The following is a 9,915-nucleotide window of genomic DNA, read 5'->3' on the forward strand; positions in this document are numbered from 1 at the left end:
ATTCCAAAAAATGGCTTGAGGCTATGACATCCGAGATAGGATCCATGTATGAGAACAAAGTATGGACTTTGGTGGACTTGCCCGATGATCGGCGAGCCATAGAAAATAAATGGATCTTCAAGAAGAAGACTGCTGCAAATGGAAATGTGACCGTTTATAAGGCTCGACTTATCGCAAAGGGTTTTCGACAAATTCAAGGAGTTGACTACGAAGAGACTTTCTCTCCCGTAGCGAAGGTGAAGTTAGTCCGAATCATATTAGCAATTGCCGCTTTTCATGATTATGAAATTTGGCAAATGGATGTCAAAACAGCATTCCTTAACGGGAATATTAAGGAAGAGTTGTATATGATGCAACCAGAAGGTTTTGTCGACCCTAAGGGTGCTAACAAAGTGTGCAAGCTCCAGCGCTCCATCTATGGGCTGGTGCAAGCATCTCGGAGTTGGAACATTCGCTTTAATGAGGTGATTAAAGTGTTTGGGTTCATACAGGTTTATGGAGAAGCCTGTCTGTACAAGAAAGTGAGTGGGAGCTCTGTAGCTTTCCTCATACTGTATGTGGATGACATATTATTGATGGGGAATAATATAGAGATGTTGGAGAGCATAAAGGCCTATTTGAACAAGAGTTTTTCGATGAAGGACCTTGGAGAAGCTGCATACATATTAGGCATCAAGATCTATAGAGATAGATCGAGACGCCTCATAGGTCTTTCGCAAAGTACATACCTTGACAAGATATTGAAGAAGTTCAATATGGAAAACTCAAAGAAGGGGTTCTTGCTAGTTTTGCAAGGTATGAGATTGAGTAAGACTCAGTCACCGACCACGGCAGCAGATAGAGAGAAGATGAGTGATGTCCCCTATGCTTCAGTCGTAGGCTCTCTAATGTATGCCATGCTGTGTACCAGACCTGATATAAACCTTGCCATAAGTTTGGTAGGGAGGTACCAAAGTGATCCCGACATGGAACACTGGACAGCGGTCAAGAATATCCTTAAGTACCCGAAGAGGACTAAGGAGATGTTTCTCGTTTATGGAGGTGACGAAGAGCTCGTCGTAAAGGGTTACGTCGATGCTAGCTTCGACACAGATCCGGATGACTCTAAATCACAGACCGGATACGTGTATGTTTTGAATGGTGGGGCAGTGAGCTGGTGCAGCAGCAAGCAAGAAGTCGTGGCAGCATCTACATGTGAAGCGGAGTACATAGCTGCTTCAAAAGCGGCTCATGAAGGAATTTGGATGAAGGAGCTCATCACCGACCTTGGAGTGGTTCCAAACGCGTCGGGTCCAATGACACTCTTCTGTGATAACACTGGGCCATTGCCATAGCCAAGGAGCCCAGGTTTCACCGGAAGACCAAGCACATAAAACGCTGCTACAACTCCATCCAGGACCATGTCCAGAGTGGAGTAATAGATATTTGTAAAGTACACACGGATCTGAATGTTGCAGACCCGTTGACTAAACCTCTTCCTCGAGCAAAACATGATCAACACCATAATTCTATGGGTGTTTGATACATCACAATCTAACTAGATTATTGACTCTAGTGCAAGTGGGAGACTGTTGGAAATATGCCCTAGAGGCAATAATAAAATGGTTATTATCAAATTTCTTGTTCATGATAATCATCTATTGTTCATGCTAAAATTGTATTAACAGGAAACAGTAATACATGTGTGAATAAATAGATCACAATGTGTTCCTAGCAAGCCTCTAGTTGCCTAGCTCGTTAATCAATAGATGATCATGGTTTCCTGATCATGGGCATTAGATGTCATTGATAACGGGATCACATCATTGGGAGAATGATGTGATGGAAAAGACCCAATCCTAAGCATAGCACTAGATCGTATTGTTCGTATGCTAAAGCTTTTCTAATGTCAAGTGTCTTTTCCTTCGACCGTGAGATTGAGCAACTCCCAGATACCGTAGGAGTGCTTTGGGTGTATCAAACGTCACAACGTAACTCGGTGACTATAAAGGTGCACTATGGGTACCTCTGAAGGTGTCTGTTGGGTTGGCACGAATCGAGATCGGGATTTGTCACTCCGTGTGACGGAGAGGTATCTCTGGGCCCACTCGGTAGAACATCATCATGAGCTCAATGTGATTAAGAAGTTATTCACAGGATTATGTGCTATGGAACGAGTAAAGAGACTTACCGGTAACGAGATTGAACAAGGTATAGGTATACCGACCATCGAATCTCGGGCAAGTTCTATACCGACAGACAAAGGGAATTGTATACGGGATTGATTGAATCCTTGACATCGTGGTTCATCCAATGAGATCATCGTGGAGCAAGTGGGAGCCACCATGGGTATTCAGACCCCGCTGATGGTTATTGGCCGGAGAGGTGTCTTGGTCATGTCTGCGTGTTTCCCGAACCCGTAGGGTCTACACACTAAAGGTTCGGTGACGCTAGGGTTATAGGGAATTGTTATACGAGGTTACCGAAAGTTGTTCGTAGTCCCGGATGAGATCCGGACGTCACGAGGAGCTCCGGAATGGTCCGGAGGTAAAGACTGATATATAGGATGGATGGGTTTGGACACCGGAAAAGTTTCGGGTGTCACCGGTAGCGTACAGGGACCACCGGGACCACCGGAAATGGTCCCGGCGGTCCACCGAGAGGGGCCACCAGCCCCAAGAGGTAGCATGGGCCAAAAGGTGGAGGGCAACCAGCCCAAAGTGGGCTGGTGCGCCTCCCACAAAGGGGCCCAAGGCGGAGGAGGTGGAGAGGGGCGGAAACCCTAGGCGCTGGTGGGCCTAAGGCCCACCTAGGGGTGCGCCACCCCCTCCCCCTGCCCTGGCCGCTGCACCTCCCATCTAGGGGGCTGCCGCACCACCTAGGGTGGGAACCCTAGGGGTGGCACCCCCTCGCCTCCTCCTATATATATAGAGGGGTTTGGGGCTGTTTTGCACACAGTTTCTTCTCTCCCTCGGCGGAGCCCTGCTCCTCTCCTTCGTCCTCCTCCCACGGTGCTTGGCGAAGCCCTGCCGGGAGACCTTGTCTCTCCATTGACACCACGCCGTCGTGCTGCCGGAGATCTTCCCCAACCTCTCCCTCTTCCTTGCTGGATCAAGGTGCGGGAGACGTCACCGGGCTGCACGTGTGTTTAACGTGGAGGTTGCGTGGTTCAGCACTAGATCGGAATCACACCGCGATCTGAATCGCCGCAAGTACGACTCCATCAACCGTGTTCTACCAACGCTTCCGCTTAGAGATCTTCAAAGGTATGAAGATGCACTCACCCCTCTCTCGTTGCTGGTCTCTCCATAGGAAAATCTGAATATGGCGTAGGAAAATTTTGAATTTATGCTACGTTCTCCATCATGTTTTATCTTGTGATGAATGTCACAGAATTGGTAATATCGATAAGCGTCACAAAATGCATATGAATTATTCACTTGTTGTTGAACCATTTGATGTTTAGGGTTTTTATTATATGGGACCGTTTCCTTCCTCTAATCGCTATACTCATATTTTGGTTGTTGTTGATTACGTTACGAAGTGGGTAGAGGCTATTCCAATTAGTAGTGCCGATTAGAACACTTCCATTAAAATGCTATAATAAGTTATTTTACCTAGGTTTGGAGTCCCTAGATATATAATGACTGATGGTGGTTCACACTTTATTCATGGTGCCTTCCGTAAAATGATTGCTAGGTATGATGTTAACCATAGAATTGCAGCACCCTATCATCCTCAATCTAGTGGACAAGTTGAACTTCGCAATAGAGACATAAATTTGATATTACAAAAAAACTATCAATAGGTCTCGAAATAATTGGCCTAAGAAATTAGATGATGCACTTTGGGCCTAAAGAACAGTCTATAAAAATTCTATGGGTATGTCTCCCTATAAAATGGTCTATGGAAAAGCTTGTCATTTGCCTCTTGAGTTAGAACACAAAGTATTTTGGGAAATCAAAGAACTCAACTATGATTTCAAACTTGCCTGTGAAAAGAGGTTATTTGATATTAGCTCACTAGATGAATGGAGAACCCAAGCTTATGAAAATGCCAAACCATTTAATAAAAAGTTAAAAGATGGCATGATAAAAGAATTCAAAAGCAGGAATTTAAAATGGGAGAATATGTTATTTTGTACAACTATCTTTTAATATTCTTTGCACGAAAACTTCTCTCTAAATGGGAAGGACCTTATATCATCGAAGAAGTGTATCGTTCTCGAGCTATCAAAATAAATAATGCCGAAGGTACTAACTCGAAGGTGGTGAATGGTCAAAGAATTAAACACTATATCTCAGGTACGCCCATTAATATTGAAAGCAATATTGTTCAAACCATGACACCGGAGGAACGCATAAGGGAAACCATCTGGAACACTCAAGAATCGTGAAAAATAGGATGTACGTTATACTGTAAGTAAACAGACTCCGAAAAATCAGCAAAAATATTTTTTATCAGTTTGGGAATATATCAAAAATTAGGAAAACAAGAAACATCCCGGAAGGTACCCGAGGAGGGCACAAGACACGAGGGCGCGCCATGCACCCCAGGCGCGCCCAGGTGGGTGGTGCCCACCTAGGACACCTTCCCGACTCTGTTTCCCCTCGTTCGCCTTGTTTTCCAAGATTATATATATATATATATATATATATGTATATACTCCCCGATCATATTGACCACCATACCGCAGAGAGATCTCATATTCTTCTTTCTTGTTGGTTCTCGGTCAGATCCAACAGGGCCAGACATCATGACCTCCCCCTCTCCCAACAACGAGGAAGTAGATGGTTGGCTGATGAAGATAGAACTCAAGAGGGAGGAACCCAAGGTAGTCATCCCGAAGATCAAGGACAAGGAGATTGTGGTGGAACAAATTCAAGTAGGGGAGAAAGCCTCAACGATGGAAGAAGAAGATATCCTTAAACCCTACTATGATCATCTTACCCACACTGAAATCGAAGCCTTTCGTACCTTTGAAATGGTTCGTATTCAGAATAGATGTCTCACTCTTGAAAATATCCAGTTGCAAGAGTACAATAGCGCCCTTCTAAGAACCATTCGTAGGCTACAGTACCTCTTGGAAGCGAATTGCAATCTTATTCCATCTACACCACCAAAGGAGGATTGAGTCTCGGGTATGGGCACTCCCCTTGGCTTAAGCCAAGATTTGGGGAGGTGCCCCGGTATCGCATCACACCACTATCTTTGTTTTTATCTACTTTAGTTTGATCCTTAGTTTTCCTATGATTTAGTTGAATAAAAAGTGTACTTCGATCCTTTCTTTTCGAGTGTTTTCTTAGTGATCTATCTTTGTAATCGTGTGCGACATATAATAAAGTTAGTTCAAGTTTTGCCTTCTTTAGTTCGTTGTTGCAATAAAAATAAAGGAAAGGAAATAAATGAATAAGATCATATGCTAATCTGATGTAGAGTAATGACATTACATAAGGAAGAGTATAAGTAGTAAAATATGTTGGAGATTAGCAAACATATCATTGGTCAATAATGCAAGTCATGAAAAAGTTAATAAGGGAAGAGAAGATTCAGATGCAAATATACTATCTTGGACATCTTTTATGATTGTGAGCCCCCATCAAAATATTATATGTCAAAATGGTTGACGTTGGACAAGGAAGACAACGTAATGATTTATGCTTGCTTATATTCACATAGAAGTTATATTGTCATGGATCCTTTAACATGTGGTGCTTGCTCAATATCTTTTCTAGCCAAAAAATTCACACTAAGTAGAGATACTACTTGTGCATCCAAAAACCCTTAAACCCAAATATTATTCCAAAGATTCCACCATACCAACCTATGGATTGAGTAAGATCCTTCAAGTAAGTTGTCATCGGTGCAATAAGGCATTAAAAATTGCTTCTAAATGTGTTGGATCATTTAGTGTAAGAGAAAATTGAGCGTTGCACGAACTTGTGATGGAAAAGTAATAAAAGTGATGGACTACATAATAAAGGTTGCTATCATAAAGGGCAATATAATGTGATGTTCTTTTGCATTAATGGATTTAGCATACAAACAAATAAGCGCATGACAACCTCTGCTTCCCTCTATGAAGGGCCTATCTTTTATTTTCATGCAAAGAGTCAAAGTATTTGTTCTATTCCTTTTTATTTTTTATCTTTTTGCAAGCATCATGTGGTGAAAAAAAGATCTAGGCACATATATCTAGTTTAATATGGGTGAGCATGAGTTATTATTGTTGACATCACCCTTGAGGTGAATACGTTGGGAGGCAAAACTGAAAGCCCCTATCTTCTATGTGTCGGGTTGAAACTTTTTGCTCATGTGTATGCGCTGAGTGTTAGCAATCATAGAAGATTATATGATGGTTGAGAATGTGGAATTTCCAAAAGGCTCCGGCATGATACCCTTCCTGAAGAAATGATGAATTGTAGTTGCAAAGTTGACTGATATCATAGTTTGTTGGCTTTCAATAAAGTTTATGCTTCTACTTCTATACTGTGATGAATTGTTACTTGTCCATGAGAAGTCGTATGATAAAGTTCTATTATGAAGTGTTATGAATAAGTTAATTGTTGTTATGATAATATGCATGATGCTTCTATGTCCGTATTTTGTTTTTATCGACACCTCTCTCTCTAAGCATGTGGACATGTTTTTCGATTTCGGTTTTCCGTTTGAGGACAAACGAGGTCTAAGCTTGGGGGTGTTGATACGTCCATTTTGCATCATGTTTTCCTACTGTTGTTTAAGGAAAGAGGGAGGTGGGAAGGAAGGAGTGGACTCCTTCCCCCAAACCGAATTGGGGTGGGAGTCCACCTCCTCCCTTCGGCCGGCGCACCTTGGGGCTCCTTGAGCCCCAAGGCTAGCCCCTCCCCTCCTCCTATACATACTCGTGGTTTTAGGGCTTTTGAGACACAACTTTGCCACGTGCAACTCAAACCTATACCACGTAGTTTTACCTCTAGATCGGATTTCTGCGGAGCTCGGGCGGAGCCGTGCAGGAGTAGATCATCACCACCACCGGAGCGCCGTCACGCTGCCGGAGAACTCATATACTTCTCCGTCTCTCTTGCTGGATCAAGAAGGCTGAGATCGTCATCGAGCTGTACGTGTGCTGAACGCGGAGGTGTCGTCCGTTCGGCGCTAGATCGGAACGGATCGTGGGACGGGTTGTGGGACGACGGTGATTTGAATCATGAAGCTGTACCACTACATCAACCGCGTTTCTTAACGCTTCCCGCTTAGCGATCTACAAGGGTACATAGATCTAATCTCCTCTCGTAGATGGACATCACCATGATAGGTCTTCGTGTGCGTAGGAAATTTTTTGTTTCCCATGCAACGTTCCCCAACAGTGGCATCATGAGCTAGGTCATGCGTAGATGTTATCTCGAGTAGAACACAAAAGGTTTTGTGGGCGTTGATGTTCGATTTAATGCCCTCCTTAGTCTTTTCTCGATTCGGCGGTATTGTTGAATTGAAGCGGCCCGGACCGACATTACTCGTACGCTTACGAGAGGCTGGTTTCATCGACCAACGTGCAACTCGTTGCATAAAGATGATTGGTGGGTGCCTGTTTCTTCAACTTTAGTTGAATTGGATTTGACCGAGGTGGTCCTTGGAGAGAGGTTAAATAGCAATTTGCACATCTCCGTTGTGGTTTTTGCGTAAGTAAGATGCGATCATACGAGATACCCATAGCAGCCACGTAAAACATGCAACAACAAATTAGAGGACGTCTAACTTGTTTTTGCAGGGTATGCTTGTGATATGATATGGCCAATGATGTGATGTGATATATTGGATGTATGAGATGATCATGTTTTAATAGTTAATATCGACTTGCACGTCTATGCTACGGCAACCGGCAGGAGCCATAGGGTTGTCTTTAAACTAACGTTTGTATTTGCGGATGCGTTTACTATATTGCTAGGTCGTAGCTTTAGTTGTAATAGCATAGATAGCACGACAACCTCGACGGCGGCACGATGATGGAGATCATGGTGTGGCGCCGGTGACAAGAAGATCATGTCGGTGCTTTGGTGATGGAGTTCAAGAAGCACAAGATGATGGCCATATCATGTCACTTATGAATTGCATGTGATGGTAATCCTTCTATGCACCTTATTTTGCTTAGAACAACGATAGCATTATAAGGTGATCTCTCACTAAAATTTCAAGATGAAATTGTGTTCTCCCCGACTGTGCACCGTTGCGACAGTTTGTTGTTTCGAGACACCACGTGATGATCGGGTGTGATAGACTCAACTTTCACATACAACGGGTGCAAAACAGTTGCACACGCGGAACACTCGGGTTAGGCTTGACGAGCTTAGCATGTGCAGACATGGCCTCAGAATACATGAGACCGAAAGGTCGAGCATGAATCGTATAGTTGATATGATTAGCATAGAGATGCTTACCACTGAAACTATTCTCAACTGACGCGATGATCGGAATTGAGTTAGTGAATTTGGATCATGTACCACTCAAATGACTAGATACATGTACTTTTTGAGTGGGAGTTTATCAGTAATTTGATTAGTTAAACTCTAATTATCTTAAACATAGTCTAAAGTCCACTTTGTAATATTTGTGTTGTAGATCATTGGCTCACGCAGTAGCAACCCTAAATTTTAATACGTTCCTAGAGAAAGATAAGTTGAAAGATGATGGAAGCAACATTGTAGACTAGGCTCGTAATCTAAAGCTGCTCCTGCAAGCTGGGAAGATGGATTATGTCCTTAATGCTGCGCTAGGAGATGAACCACCCGCTACGTCTAGCCAAGATGTTTTGAACGCCGGGTTAAGACGTAAGGAGGACTACTCGGTAGTTCAATGTGCAGTCTTGTATGGCTTGGAACCGGGACTTCAACGTTGCTTTGAGCGTCATGGAGCATATGAGATGTTCCAAGAGTTGAAGTTTATCTTTCAGAAGAACGCCCGGATCGAGAGGTATGAGACCTTCGATAAATTCTATGCTTGCAAGATGGAGGAGAATTCGTCTGTCAGTGAACATGTGCTCAAAATGTGTGGGTACTCAAACCGTCTAGCCAAGCTGGGGATTGAACTCCCGCAAGAGGCTATCACTCACAGAATTCTTCAATCACTACCACCTAGCTATAAGAGCTTTGTGTTGAACTATAACACGCAAGGGATGAACAAGTCACCCGGCGAGTTATTCGCGATGCTGAAAGTCGTAGAGTCAGAACTCCGGAAAGAGCATCAAGTGTTGATGGTCAATAAGACCACTGGTTTCAAGAGAAACGGCAAAGGCAAAAAGGGTAACTCCAAGAAGAGCGGCAAGACCGTTGGCAATCCGACGAAGAAACCCAAGGCTGGACCTAAGCCTGAAACAGAGTGTTATTATTGCAAGGGAATGGGTCACTGGAAGCGCAACTGCCCCAAGTATTTGGCTGATAAGAAGGTGGCCAAGTAAAAATCAGGTATATTTGATATACATGTTATTGATGTGTACTTCACCAACTCTCGTAGTAGTGCCTGGGTATTTGATACCGGTTATGTTGCTCATATTTGCAACTTGAAGCAGTAACTACGGAATAAATGAAGGTTGGCGAAGGATGAAGTGACGATGCGCGTGGGAAATGGTTCCAAGGTTGATGCAATCACCGTCGGCAAAGTCTCACTTCAGTTACCATCAGGATTAGTTATGAACTTAAATAATCGTTATTTAGTGCCTGCGTTAAGCATGAACATTATATCTGGATCTTGTTTATTGCGAGACGGTTACTCGTTTAAGTCAGAGAATAATGGTTGTTCTATTTCTATGAGTAATATCTTTTATGGTCATGCACCCCATGAGAGAGGATTGTTCATATTGAATCTTGATAGCGATGATACACATATACATAACACTGAGACCAAAAGATATAGAGTTGAAAATGATAGCGCCATGTTTCTGTGGCACTGCCGGTTAGGTCA

The sequence above is a fragment of the Hordeum vulgare genome, chromosome 6H, assembly GCF_904849725.1.
Source record: "Hordeum vulgare subsp. vulgare chromosome 6H, MorexV3_pseudomolecules_assembly, whole genome shotgun sequence".
Classification (NCBI taxonomy): domain Eukaryota; kingdom Viridiplantae; phylum Streptophyta; class Magnoliopsida; order Poales; family Poaceae; genus Hordeum; species Hordeum vulgare.